Source organism: Lepisosteus platostomus, unplaced genomic scaffold, assembly GCF_059453375.1.
Source record: "Lepisosteus platostomus isolate fLepPlt1 unplaced genomic scaffold, fLepPlt1.hap1 Scaffold_75_H1, whole genome shotgun sequence".
Taxonomy (NCBI): Eukaryota; Metazoa; Chordata; class Actinopteri; order Semionotiformes; family Lepisosteidae; genus Lepisosteus; species Lepisosteus platostomus.
The window spans coordinates 262,883-277,467 of NW_028291687.1; the positions used below are offsets into that span (position 1 = coordinate 262,883).

At 45.3% G+C, this 14,585-nt stretch overlaps 2 non-coding genes across 2 annotated transcripts; both read right to left on the bottom strand.

The window, feature by feature from the left end:
• Positions 1 to 11,700: 11,700 nt before the first annotated feature.
• Positions 11,701 to 11,774, bottom strand: trnai-aau (transfer RNA isoleucine (anticodon AAU)). The gene has a single exon. It is a non-coding gene; the product is annotated as a tRNA-Ile (tRNA).
• A 768-nt stretch (positions 11,775 to 12,542) lies between these two features.
• On the bottom strand, positions 12,543 to 12,624 carry trnas-aga (transfer RNA serine (anticodon AGA)). Its single transcript has one exon. It is a non-coding gene; the product is annotated as a tRNA-Ser (tRNA).
• Between the last annotated feature and the right edge of the window lie 1,961 nt (positions 12,625 to 14,585).

The window sequence follows — 14,585 nt, forward strand, 5'->3', positions numbered from 1 at the left end:
GCCAAACATCGCCCATTGGGAACACCTTACTATCACTAGTTTAAGAGACTCTTAAGGTCTTGAAGAGGTGCCTGTCTAATAGCATGCGCTTTGCAAGCTATAGGTGTTTAGGCTGAGGCAGAATGCCTGTTAACAAAATGTTTTTCTAAAGGGGCCTCGCACTCTTTTCCAAGCAATGGTCACCATCCCCACCGAGTGTCACAATGTGGTCATGTCCTAGGACATCACCTGTTAGTCTCCATTTGTCTGCCACCAACACTTTAGGTTACGGGGTCACAACCGCACCCCGGAGACCAGAGGAGCCGTTGGCGTTCTGGCGGCGCAGATTGGGCTGAAGGTGGGGCGCTTGAATCTCGCTGTTGGAGGCCGTCTGAAACTGACCCAAGCCTTTCCCTTGAATTAAATGTAAATAAGAAATGAACCCCAGATGCACATGGAATCAATCACGTGTTTCCTTTGAGCCGTTTCAGAGACTGCTCCAGAGTTTACCTTGCACAGATGCGCAAAGATTAATGATGGGGGTGCACGCTTCCAGGCGTCTTACAACTGTAGGGACTGATTAGAGACAATTCGTAGCTTGTGCTCATTTCCCTCTATTCCCCGTGTTGCAGTGGTAGGATGACGTAAATTCCTGCTTCGACACATAACGGGATTATAATCAAGTGCAGGAGCTGAGGGCTTTAGTTTTGTTTCGTTTTCCATGGCGTTCGTAAGCGCGCAAATCAAAGGCAAATTCCTGCGTCTAACACGAATGTAAATGCTTTTGAAAGTGCAGTGTGGTGCAGCTTGTAAAATCCTTGTCCACATTTGTGGTTTGTTGATGTTTGTTCTGTCTGCCAAAGTTGCATTTTGACATCCGGACGGGGGGACTTTAACATTTGAAGCCACCTCGCAGTCCGTGTTTGATTATAGGAGGAATGCGGCGGCGGCGGCGGGCTCGCTTTTGTCGTGGTCGAGAGGTTAAGGCGATGGGCTCGAAATGCGTTGGCGACTCCCCGCGCAGGTTCGAAACCTGCCGACTCCGGCGTCTGCCGTACGTCGCCTTGTGTCTGCGCGGCAGAGGCGAAGTGCTGCTTCTCCTTTCCCGGTACTATAAAAACGCTAAATCGCTTGGACCCGCTGCCATGGAAAGCAAGACTTCAGATAACCACACATTTTGCGTTCGCACCTCTGGTGCTCTACTTATGCCTTTGAAAACCTAATGAATAAAGCTGAAAGAACCGACACGATATGTAGGTGCTCGTAAAGCACGCAGTAAAGAACTGTTAACAGCAAGGGTTTCAGTGGGTTAACTGAGGAGAAGGCGTGATCACTAATTGTTGACTTTTTATTTGGTGTAAGAAACACTCTTACTGTGCATGACGTGCAACAAATGTAGCCACAGAAATTGCATCACGCTTTCATGTATGCTATTGCAGACCCCAACGTTGCCTAGATAGAAAACCGAAATAGCCGTGGGTTTGCTTGCTGGTCTGAAGGATCTCTCTTCGAATCTCTATCATTTGTCAATGGAAGTAAAAGGCGTTGCAATCTCATACGTTCAGAATCAAACCCGCAGCTGTTGTTCGACTTTATTTCTTGACTAATTACAACTGAGTGTCGCATGAGCAGTTACGTAAACTTGTCTGGTATATTTGAACACAAATGCCGTTCTTCAATTAAAACTAACAGTACATTGTCAGGGACATTCAGTTCTATACAAACAAGAGACCGACAAGAGAATATTTCTACCTTTCATGTGGACTACGTGTTGACTTACTGATCGGAATAATTGAAAAGTTCGGGTCCATAGCGGATGCAGTGCGTGCTAATTAAAACAGCAACGCTAAGCTCTCAGCACCGTACTGAGCCCAGGTGTTTTTCTAAAGCTGTCAGGTGCAGTTCATTTACATGAAGGAAATCTCTTACTGGGTACAATTACAATGCAGTAAGTAGCACAGACTACTTAGGGAGCAGCCCGATGCGTTTAAAAATGACCCGAGCCAGGTAGGAGTCGAACCTACAATCTCCTGAGTCGTAATCAAACGCGTTATTCATTGCGCCACTGGCCTTGGTGTGGCGCTGCTGGACTGTAACCCAGTGAGCTCAGCCCTGCAACTAGTAAAATATTACCCCCGGTCCATTCTTTTCCAAAAGTGAGAAACACCTGTTTTCTACATGTTGTCTGTTTTAAAACCATATCTCTTTAAACCAAACCAAGAGTTTGTCTTTTGCACTGATATTCTGATTCATTTCGATTTCAAAGAAAAAAAACATTACCTTCCAAAGCATCATAAAATTGTCCCTTCTTCCAGACTCTACTTCTCTCTTGTAGCAGTACAGCAGACCTTTCCAGGTGAGCAGATCATAGAGTCCGAAATGAGCTTCCTCCATCAAGCAAAGTACCTGAACATGACTCTATCTTCATAAAAGCGCCCCTGTAATAAAGAAATTAAATCCGAAATCAAGAGGGCAGTTGCCTACTGAAATACAAGAAGTCATCAATTTTAACCTAGCAACACATTAAAGGCTACATCTATACAAGTACGATTCTAAAAATGCTCACCAGATTACGTTTTAAGAAGGACCTGCGCCTCAGGTTCCGCCGAGATCTTAACTCGGATGGCAGGATTCAGAGTCCGGAGTGCGGACTGATGGCGCACGGAGGGTCCATGTACTGTGGATCTCTCAGTGATCTTCCGCGTATTCAAACCGCCAGCGTGTGATTCCCCTGTCCCCGTGACCTCATTGCTCTGCTCTCTCCTCTGTGCAGCCGAGCCCGACTCACGGTAAAGTGAAAAAAAATATGCCCTCAACGTGAGATTTAGTCTGGAGCGAGGATAGATGTTACCTTTTTATCATTGAACAGGATGTATGTGATGTGGCGACTAGGTTCAATTTTGTATCCTCTTTAAAAGATTAAGGACTGGGGTGAGCGTGATTTACCACCCTTTCAGCTAAGAACCCGACGTGCGCACCGTTTAAGCTGCATAAACTCGGTCGTTTAACTCTTCTCCATTAGTAGGGTTAAGGTTAAAGAAAAAAACATTGCTGACTTTTTTTTTGCCAGCCGCTAGCGCTGATTAGCAAGGTTTGTATTTCATGTTTTGCAAGTTGCATCCATTTTAAGAAAAACAAGTCCCGTTAAAGACAGGAAATGAATACTTGCATTTAATTAAGTCTAGCCGTAGGCGGTTGTCCATAATGACCAGTACTGTTCGAGAAGACAGAACAAAGAAGGCATCGCTGGGATTCAGACCCAGGATCTCCTGTTTACTAGACAGGCGCTTTAACCAACTAAGCCACGGCGCCCCGGGAGTGTTGCCCTTTTGCAGCCACTTGGACACACCTTTAGAAAAACATTTTGTTAACAGGCATTCTGCCTCAGCCTAAACACCTATAGCTTGCAAAGCGCATGCTATTAGACAGGCACCTCTGCAAGACCTTAAGAGTCTCTTAAACTAGTGATAGTAAGGTGTTCCCAATGGGCGATGTTCGGCTTTCAAATCATCTCTCTGTGGAAGCGCCGAGATGCAGCTGTTTAAGGCTTAGAAGCAGCTGACTGTTTCACTACCTAGCTGATCACTGTCAGTCAGGGAGCTTAGAGGTGAAAAGCCTGTCTGAGAGACAATTCGCCGTCGATCAGTTCAATATGTTCCGTACCAGCTCGGCGCACCCGAGATCATCTTGGTAGCCATGTAGCTCATATGAGTGAGAGCGTGTGTGTGTACCACCGTGGTTGGATGCCGGCCCTTCTCAGGTCACAGTAAACCTTCTGCTCAAAAAAAGTGAGGTAAAACCTCACTCTGCACAGTAAAACCTCAAAAAAAAAGTGAGGTTTTATTTAATCTCTGACCAAGGGAAACGTTTCATTTTTTCAAAGAAATGTTTGTTAAAAAGTAAAGTCATAGTTCGATGGGATTCAATCATAGACCGTGTGATATGGAAGTCAGGAACCTAACCCACAGCACCACCAGCACAGTCATATGCTGAATGCTGAAAAAGCACTACAGAAACATTATCGACAGACAATGTACAGCGTGTACTATTCTTGTGTTGCGGTACATGAATATAATTATATCGTTATTAATTTCAAATTTATAACTTTATTAACTTTATAAATTTATTAACGTTATTAATTAATTTCACGACGCACAGACAGGGCGCGGGGAGCCGCCGCCTGCAAACACAGCTCCAGGCAGGACTCCACTCCACAGGAGCCGCAGAGCAGAGGAGATGGGGGCAGCTTAGCTCCTGTGCAGAGACCTGAGCTGCTGTTGCTGCAGACACTGTCTTTTCTGCACTCGGGGTAGGAGTGAATGTTGAGTTGCCCTTAGAAATGAAGCAGAGCACTTCAACGGCACGGGTGTGTGTGTGTGCGCCCTGGTGATTCTGGGAGACAGATCGAACCTGGGCTAAAAGAGAGGGGGCTTAGCTGTCTTCCATTTGCTAGTTTAAAGTTGTACAACCCATTTGTATCTGCTAGGCGGCGCAGTCGCCGTGCACAAAGAACGCTTTGAAAAGCGTCAAAGGCAAGTCATTCTGAGTTGGTCGTTTGTGTTTTCCGTTCAGACGCGAAATGCTGAAATGATCTCTCGGCTCCTCGGTTGTCATTTCTGCTCCGTAAAGGAATCACAGCACCCGTCGGCTTCCAGCACGGTGGGTCGGGACACGATGCCGGGGGTCGGAGAGAGCGATGTCTTCCTCGTTAGTATAGGACCTGTCACCTGTCCCCACCTGTCACGCGGGAGACCGGGGTACATCAGGACGCGCATTGAAGTGAAAGCAGGATGCGCTGCGACATGCACTGTGCAGATCCCGCCACACTAAGAGGTGAGTGGGTCTGTTCGATCACAGCGCTAGGCGAATCCCCAATCCCCTTTTGTGCGTGGCGACAAAAGAAGGCTGTTTCCGCCCGGCTTTGAACCGGGGACCTTTCGCGTGTGAGGCGAACGTGATAACCACTACATTACGGAAACGGTGGTAAGATGTGCCCAGCGGCCCAGCGCTGAGCTTCGCCATTGCGATTCAGCTGCTTCCAGTGCCTTTATTGGAGTGTGCTGATGGACCGTGCTCTCTCTCCAGAGACCAGCACGCCTGTCATGGACGGAGCAGGAAAGGCGCCGCCACATTCTACAGCCCTCTCCACGCAATCGACGAAATCGGGCTACTGAAGTGGAGAAAATCGCCTCTCCAGAAAGTGCAAATATCATCTTGGAGAGTATAAATCCTATTGCCGAAGGTCAGCCCTGTCTACCAGAGTGACCCTCCCACCTCCTGCAGCGATGGTCAGCTCGTCTCACACGCGAGAAGTTTTGGCTGGAAACAAGCGCCCCCTCTTCTCGCACGGTTTGCACGTTCGAGAAGGATCTTCTTCACATTCGCCCATGCAGTTCCCAGTCTTGTGGACGAGGACAAAAAGAGCACACAAGGGCTCATCCAGGAGTTGAACCCAGGACCTCCCACACCCTAAGCGAGAATCATACCCCTAAACCAATGAGCCACGGCAGCACTTTCCAATTTATTCTGTCAGCGAGCTTGAGGACGGGGGAGAGGCGTCATTCGCTCGTCCAGTCAGACCTTCATCAATAAGTCAAGAAAGCCGCAATTACACGACTGCCTTGCAGACGAAGGGCAGTGAACTGCACCCGGTAAGAGGGGAACAAGCGGCACTAGGCGACACCGAGGCATGAGCCCCAGCGAGGGGGGTTAGCTTGCATGGTACAGCGCTCGCTTTGCATGCGAGAGATAACGGGATCATTTACCACGTCCTCCAGGTGTGTGCTTAGAGCTTGATGTGCCGAAAGGTGTCCTTTAGCCTGTGGTCACGCCTTGCATGGAGAGCGTCATGCAGCTGTCAATCATTTTGCAGCCACGCCCCCTCTTCATCTTCTCTCTGCCTTGAGCGTCTCCGCCACTCTCTCTTGACATTTCATGTCAGCATGTCAGAAGTCCGAGTGACGTTTTTAATGGCTGAGTGAGGGCACGATGCTGAAGCAGAGAGGCCACTTCAGCCAGAGAGACTTGTGCTAGGTGAGATCTGAAAAACGGACTCGCAACAGAAACAGACCAAAAAAGTATCGGTGAGATCAAAAGGCAAATGCAACATCCAGCAGAGGGCGTCTAAAGATTAGGGAACGGGCGACTGAAATCCATATGAGGCAAACTTTCCAGCTGTGTACTGCAGCTGGCCTCGTTGGCGTAGTTGGTAGCGCGTCAGTCTCATCGTCTGAAGGTCCTGAGTTTGATCCTCACACGGGGCAGGGCTGCTTCCTCTCTTGCTCTTTTCAAACACTTGCGGCAACTGTTCGCTCATAACCACGTCTGGAATGCGTGACCTTTACACGGGGGAGAAGCAACGCCGCATCCCTTTTCTAAAGAACATTCACATTCAGAAATAAGTCAAGAAATTTGCCATTACTTTAGCTCGCGCTGCTGTCAGCCTGCCCATGTTGCCAAAGAAAGATTCACTCGGCGTCAACATGACAGAACAGCGATCACTTGAAAACACTGTTCCACACTCCGTAAGCAAGAACTTCAGTGTTTGCAGTCACCCGATATGCCGATAGTCAAAGGAGCACAAAACATGAAGCGTCAAAAGACAAGATGAGTTGATGGAAAGAGCCTTGAATTGATGAGCACAAAAGTTCAGCTCGTACAATAGGCAACGAAGGTCCCGGCGTCATCATCGCACTTGAAAGGACTGCCTTGCAGACTAAGGGCAGTGGGAGGTTGCTGTTTTCAGATGGAGGCATTGGGATGGTGGGCCGAGATCTATTCTTCTTAAGGAATTCTTCATCGTGAAAGATCGGTCCACAGGTCATCCAAAGAACTTACAAATTTTTTGGACTCAGGGAGTCACGTGCTTCCGGAAGGGAGTGAAGTGATCAAACACATGACATGCCCCCTTGATCTCACATGCACAATTCTGCTGCAACATGCACAGCTACCATCCACACCAGGCAGTGGGGCTTCAGCAGAATTTGCTACGCCACCTGCAATTACATATCCAGCTGCACACATATACATGGCCCCTCTGTCCTTTTCAGGATCTCAAAAAAAAGCATAGTGTGGTTTTCCTGTAACCTGATTGACCGCATCTCCCTCAGAATGTGCCCCGTTGCATTCATTGCTGAAGCAGGACGGAGGCTAACGGACATGCCAGAACAGTTAGGCTCAGCGATCTCTCCAAAATATTGTGGTTGTAGTGGAAGAAATATGGTTTAAATTGTACCTTGGTATTTCAAACTCTCTCTAGAATGTTATCCTTTTCTATTTTATTTTGACAGGAACTGGCTAATGACACTAGATGAAAAGAGAAGAAAGAAATCACAACGTTTCGGCCGTGGAGCCTTCTTCAGGTGTGAGGGCTCCACGGCTGAAATGTTGTGTTTTCTTTCTTCTCTTTTAAGCATGGAATAGACCTATTACTTGTTCCTTTGCAGCCTACGCATGCTGACACAGCTCCCCACCTGAACTGCTAATGATGCCTGGTAGTTTGTGGTACTTGGGTATTGTCTTATGTTTGCTCAAACTGCATATGTGTGATTGCATATTTTTGGGTATTTTCATATGTCAATATTTAATTCACTGACATTCCTGTATGCTTGGAAGAAAGGTAGATTGGATTTGGCACAGGACGCCTGCCCATATTAGTTGATCATTGTTGGGCTGGAAAAACAATGATAAAAAGTGTATGAAAAAAGCTCTCTCCAATATTTCCCTTCTCTTCGCCATGGTTACACTGCCTGTTCTTTCCGTCTTTTGTCCTTCTACAAAGATTCCAGGGCTCTTTTTCCACCATAATATCAGAAGCCAAAAAATAACCATCTAATGTGTAAACAGCATTTGTAATGTTGGTAGCTGGAAGAGGTTAAGTATGTTTGCAAGACCTAGTTGATTACACCACAGACTTACTTTGTTGTTGTCAGTTTTTTTTTCTCTTTTAAAGGCTGTAGGTGGGGTGTGATGGACTGTACCACTATCATAGAAGATTTTTTCAGGACACATCCCAGTTCCATAGTAGAATTTATCAATAGTAGAATTCCATAGGACATTATTTACCAACATATTACCCAGTGTGAGACTCTGCCAGTAAACCTCAGAGCATTGAGTTCTCCACTGATAAAGATGGCTGTCTGAAGTCATGAAATCCACTGCTGGAATGCTTGAGAGACTGTAATTGAATCTTGGCTGGAATTAGGCTTTCTATTAGTGTTGATTTTTGGGAATTATGTGGTAAAAAGGGAAAACTCCTTTACTTTAGTCACTTTGAATGTTCAAATGTACAGAACCTGCAAAACTAAGCAATGAAAAAAATCCATCACCACTCTCATGATAGCATAACTCATAGTCTCTGCTGTTGTGTAACAATACACACTTTCAATTTTCTTATCGCCTGTCTCCAGAGAGAATGTTGTTAGTGCTGATGACCTTGAATTAGACCTTGTTGACTCTGTAAAACAATCTTCCTCTGCTTAGATTTTCACTCAGATTGATTTTGTTCTCAGATTATTCCTGGCAGGACTGAGTTTCTTGGAAATGAAAAGTGAAAGAAAAAGTACAGAAGATCAGCCCTTGAATATACAACATTGTGCAGTGAGATTGTTAAATGTATTAGCTGCTATCCCGTGCTAGAGCCTGTCGTGGTAAGCAGTGGATGACAGGATCTAGCATAGATACTAATGAAACACTGTTAATGAAAGATAAAACACTTGAGTCTTATTTTAGTTTTCCATTTCCCTTTCATTTGTGATGTACTGTACAACAGGCCACAGAACATGCACAAAAACAGATATGCACACATTCACACCAGGCAATGACAGTCTGCCCAGTCAGAATCTGAGCTGAGGTATCAGAATTCTGAATTCCCTGAATTCTGTCATGGATCATCCACAATAAGGGCAATGTTTGAACACGAGGATCCCCAGGAGAGAGCCTAGTAACATAAATCTTGGAGCAAAAGCAGATGATTATCTTCATAGTTTGTGTGGTTGAGCCAAAGTTGAGCATGAGGATATGTGAGTCACCATTCTTAGAAATGGATCCAACTTCAGACAGGCGTCAAAAGTAAGAGTATACAGTGCTGGGGCAATGACACTTCAATGATCAGAAGGATAACAAGAGTTTTAATGCATTGAAATTGATTTTCTGGTGATGCACACTGTCATGGAACTATTAATTTTTAAGGATCACTTACTGACGTCAGACAGCTGCCAATTCTCCAGACTGGAAGGATGAACAGTTTATCCCCCTAGGTACCATATTTCCATATTTCGAAGCATTGGAATAATACATGTCATACAGCAACATAAAAACAGGAAGACAAGTATCACAGCCCCTATAATCGGTGTTAGTAACTTAAAAGAAAAACATTCCCCCTGGCCCAAACAGTGATTCTAACCAGGAGAGAAAAGCCAGTGTATCTTTTATGCCTCTCTGTTTATTCACATTGTCTTTTAGTTCTTTCAAATGCTGAATAGCGAGCGTAAGATTTCCGTAATCATAGTCATTAGCTGGAATATATGTACAACAGGAGTCTCCTACTAAAGCATAGACTCCTCCAGATGCTGCATTTTGAAGGTCCAGCACGAACCTGTTCTGAAGTGCCATTAATCTAACTCCCCTTAATTCTTGTTTGATAGCGTCTAAGCCTTCTAACGTGATATTAATAAAAGAGTACATTTCATAAAAAGTCGCATGGGTGAGGCTGTAGAATGAGGCATTAAAGCACATATATAACAAGATGCATTAAATTTCTTTAACTTTACAGTATGATTTATAAATTTATACCACAAATTACTCATATCCCCCTCATTATCAGTTTCATTCAGCCAGTTTGTATACAAAGAGGCTTCGTGTTTAGATTCTTCCTCTTTTGGGGTGGTGACAGGCTTCTACATAAAAAGGAAAAAGGCTGTGCACATCAGTCCCAAGCAGGTTATCCCCATCTGTCCTTGTGGAGACATCACTCCTGTGCTTTGCTCAGTTCGTTTGTGACCTTTTTACAGTGGGAAGCATGAATCCAGGGCACCATTTCTGTGACCTTCACAGCAGTGGCAGTGGTCAGCAGCACCTGGTACAGCCCCCTCCACCTGAGTGAACACCATTTCTTTTTCCTGAAGTCTTTCACCAGAATCCAGTCTCCTTATTCACTCATTAGTTCTTACAGCACAGGTAAATCCCTGTGGGCTGGAGCCCAGCATAATCCTAGGCTTTTTTGGTCAACATTGGTCAACAGATTGGTCAACAACTGGGTAATAACTCTTAGAAAAATCTACACATTGTTCCCCTGCCTCAGCTGTGACGTTTTGCAGAACAATTCTAGCTGAAGTTGTAAAATTTCTCTTTGTTCCGTTCCTGCAAAACATCTTATTATGAACAAATAAACCACAATAATCATTTGCATCTAGGGGAATCACTCCCAAGGGTAACCCCCCTTAAAACTATATTGTTCTACCCATCAGGTTCTGCCACTAGATAAGAGAACCTTTCCCATGAAATCATTTTTTGACCTTCATGATCCCTTCAGGGCGTACAATTAGCACAGAAGCAGCAGCTTTAGTCCACATGTTTTTCAAACAGGATATTAACGATATGATCATAACGAATAATACCAGACCCACAAATATGTATTGAACCAGAGACCCTCTCCATGTTCCTAGCACAGACTGTAGCCATGCACCAATACCCCAATCATCTGGATTGCAGGATTTACGAAGAAAATTATTTTCGCAGTAATTAATTTATTATATTTACTATATTTATTATACACGTGTAAATTAATTACTGCGAAAATAATTTACTTCGTACACTGTGCAGAGTGCCGTATACTCCTAGTTGCGGCACACACGATACATACAGTAAAAAGCCTCAGGCACTGTGTTAGATGTGTTTTCGACGTTATATATGCGTTTATTAATGTCGTCGATTTTACGGTTGCAATTCGACGTTGATTATACGTCGAGGCGACGTATATATACGTATAGCCGTATTTTCGCCGTGAATATACGTATATTCGACGAATCAATGCCCACTGGGTAAACTCTTGAGCAAACTCTGAACCAGCTCTAAGGAAACTAATCCGATTAGACGTTACTTTGACTCATCTTTTTACGCTCAGTGCTGGATTGCTCAAACTCCAGCTAGGGTTAGGGTTAGCATTCCCACGCTACTTAGACACTTTGTTTACGCTCAGTGCTGGATTTTGGGAACTTCAGGACGAGTGGGAATTTTCTCCTATCTGTCAATTCTGTATTGTTTTGGAGACTCTTGGCTGCCTATATTGTACAGTGCAGCGTGAAGGAAACATTTTCCAAAACTGTGTCAGCTCAAAAGATGTAAGAAAACCTCTCCAGCTGCTTTAACTCTCTTCATTTTTGTCATTTAATGTGACACTCGATGTATAACTGGAGCCTCACATATGCAAATGGTGAGGCTCCAGTTCGACACCACTTTACAGTATCTGACAAAAGCATGGCAGACTGTGCCATGACCGGCAGATAACTTCTGCTTATTTTTACCATATTAAACATTGGAAATCCAACCACTTGCATTTGTGACACTTGATTTTGACTCCACCTAAGACTCTTAAATCTTCAAACACTTTTCTCTTCTCCCGCAACACTCTTGTCTGTCGGCACTATGTGGCAGCGTTGCATGACAACCCATCTCACCACGGAAAGGAACCTAACAGCTTTGGTAAGACAGGAGAAAAGAACCTGGCCCGTACGGGGATCGAACCCATGACCTTGGCGTTATTAGCACCACGCTCTAACCAACTGAGCTAACCAGCCTCGCGACAGTGGTCCTCGTCGGGCTTTCTCGTGCAGTTTCATGGTTCTTGTAACCCAAATCCTACACTGGCCTGAAGTGTCCCCCCATTTCACAGCATTTTTCAGCTGATTTAAAATGTACCTAAAGGAGAAGCATTATTGAAGACCATCAATTACCAAGAGCTTTTGTCAAAGGTTTTGGTGGTCACTTTTAATGACCACAGAGCACTATGACCTCGGTTTTACATCTCATCCGAAAGACAGCGCCCTTTTACAACACAGCGTCTCCGTCACTATGCTGGGACATTGGGACCCGCACAGACCTCAGGGTGAGCGCCCCCCCGCCGGCACCATTAACACCGCATCCAGCTGGAAGCTTTGTTTTTCCCTGTAGCTCACCCTCATCCGGGTACTGACCTGGCTCACACCTGCTTAGCTTCAGTGGGTTTTCAGTTGCGAGTTGCAAGGGGATGCAAGTGATGGAGCCGCTCGCTGCAAAAGCCACTGCATTGGCCGGGAATCAAACCCAAGCCTCCCGCGTGACAGGCACGAATTCTACCACTGAACCACCAACGCTCAGTGTCTGAGCCTTCAAAAAAGACGCTTTTTTGGTGCTCTGTGCAAAAAGCGTCGACATATGCTTCCAGCTGCAAAATGCCATTCGCGGACGCTGAAGAATTTATTTCAAAGGCAGCGGGTACAAGCGATTGGGCGTTTTAAAACCACCAGGAAAAGCAAAGAGGCGCGCTTCTTTGCTTGCGCCGGAACACACCGACTGGAGGCGGACAACGTAGTCGGCAGGATTTGAACCTGCGCGGGGAGACCCCAATGGATTTCTAGTCCATCGCCTTAACCACTCGGCCACGACTACAGCAAGCCCCACCGCCGCTGCGTTCTTGCTACAATCTTACCTGGATCGCGAGGCGCCGGCGGAAGCCTATTTCAAAGTCGTTCTCCGTTTCAAAAAAACATTTCCAAAATACAAGCCTTGCAGACAGACACGCCTCAGAGGACTTAAGGGTGGCTTCATGTCTGAATGATAAAGTCTCCCCGTCCGGACATGAAAATGCCACTTTGTTACACACAAAAAAAGAATCAACAACAGAGAAATGCCCACAAGCATTTGAAAAGCCGCACCACGTCGCACTTGAAATAGCTCTTACATTAGTGGTAGACGCAGGAATCGCCTTTTTATTTACGCTCTTACCAACGCGATGGAAAGCAAAACAAAGCAAAGCAGAGCAAAACAAAACGAACAAACGAAAACCCTCATGTCCCGCACTTGCATATAACGCTGTTACGTCCCCAAGCGGTATTGTACGTCATCCTAGCACTGCACGCCGGGGCGTATGGTATATGGGAACGAGCACACGCCACGAATCGTCTCGAATCACTCCCTACAGCTGTAAGGTGCCTTGAAGCGTGCACCCCCAACATTCTTCTTTGCTCATCTGTGAAAGGTAAACTCTTGACCAAACTCTGAACCAGCTCTAAGGAAACTAATCCGATTAGATGTTACTTTGACTCATCATTTAACGGATCCTTGTTAATTGGAGAAATCAATGATTTCGAATGAATTCTGTATGCGTTAAAAGACAGCTATACACAGAAAACACGCAGGACACTGCTCATGATGTTTCCCGAGCCGAAACACAGTGCGTTTTTCCAAGCCATCTCACCAAGCCTGCCCACTGAAAACTGCAGGAGATCGTGCAAAGACGTTCAAGTTTGTAACTACTGCATGCACAGGAAGCAGAATAAATTCCTCTATTCAAACTGTCAAAGGTTTGCTTTGCGAACGCTGCAGGACATCGCACAATCTCTTTTGAACAGGGACAAACGATTTCTTATGGGGCGCAGTAAGTACAGACGTTTAAAAAGCTCCACTCATGCCAATGATGCAGCATGAAGAAGCGCAACCTAAAGTTTGCATTCCTAGCACTGTTGCAACCTAGCACTGTTGCATTCCCCGCATCAGTAGCTAAGAGAATATAATTTACGACTCTTGTTAATGCAGTTTCAGAAACCAGACTGAAATTTCTCAAGTATATTATTTGAATCCATTTGATGTTGGGCAACAACTATTCTTTCAAGACTTTTAGATTGAAATGGGACCTTTGAGACAGGCCTGTAGTTGTTAAGAACTTGTGGATCCAAATTTGACTTCTTAAGGAGCGGTCTAAGAACCACTACCTTAAATTGATCATGTACGACGCCTGACGCAAGCGATGCATTCATCATACTAATTATAGGTCCTGCCAGTCCTTCGAGGGAATCTTTGACTAGCTGAGTGGGGATGGGATCTAGCAAACAGGTGGTTTACTTTGTCTTACGTCTGTGTTCATGAGTCCACCATAAGAAGAAATCTGAACAGGAGTGGTGATCATGCGAGGTCACCATGGAGGAAACCACTGCTCTCCCCCCAAAAAAACCACCAATGCCCCTCTCAAGTTTGCTAAAGACCACATGGATGTTCCACAGCAACTCCTGGAACAATGTTCTGTGGACAGACGTGACAAAAGTTGAACTTGTTGGTAAATGTGCACAGCGTTATGTTTGGAGATAACAAAACACCGCATACCAACTCAAAAATCTCATCCCACCTGGGAAGCATGGCGGAGGCTGTACGGCTTGCAATCATCGAGGGACCGATGAATTCCGAGATGTATCAGGAAATTCTACAGCAGAATGTCAGGGTGTCTGCCTGTGATCTAAAACTCAAAAGACGCTGGGTCTTGCAACATGACAAAAACAAAGGAGTACATCAACAACAGAGTGGCTGAAACAGAAGAAATTCCGTATGTTGGGATGGCCAAGTAAGAGTCCTGACCC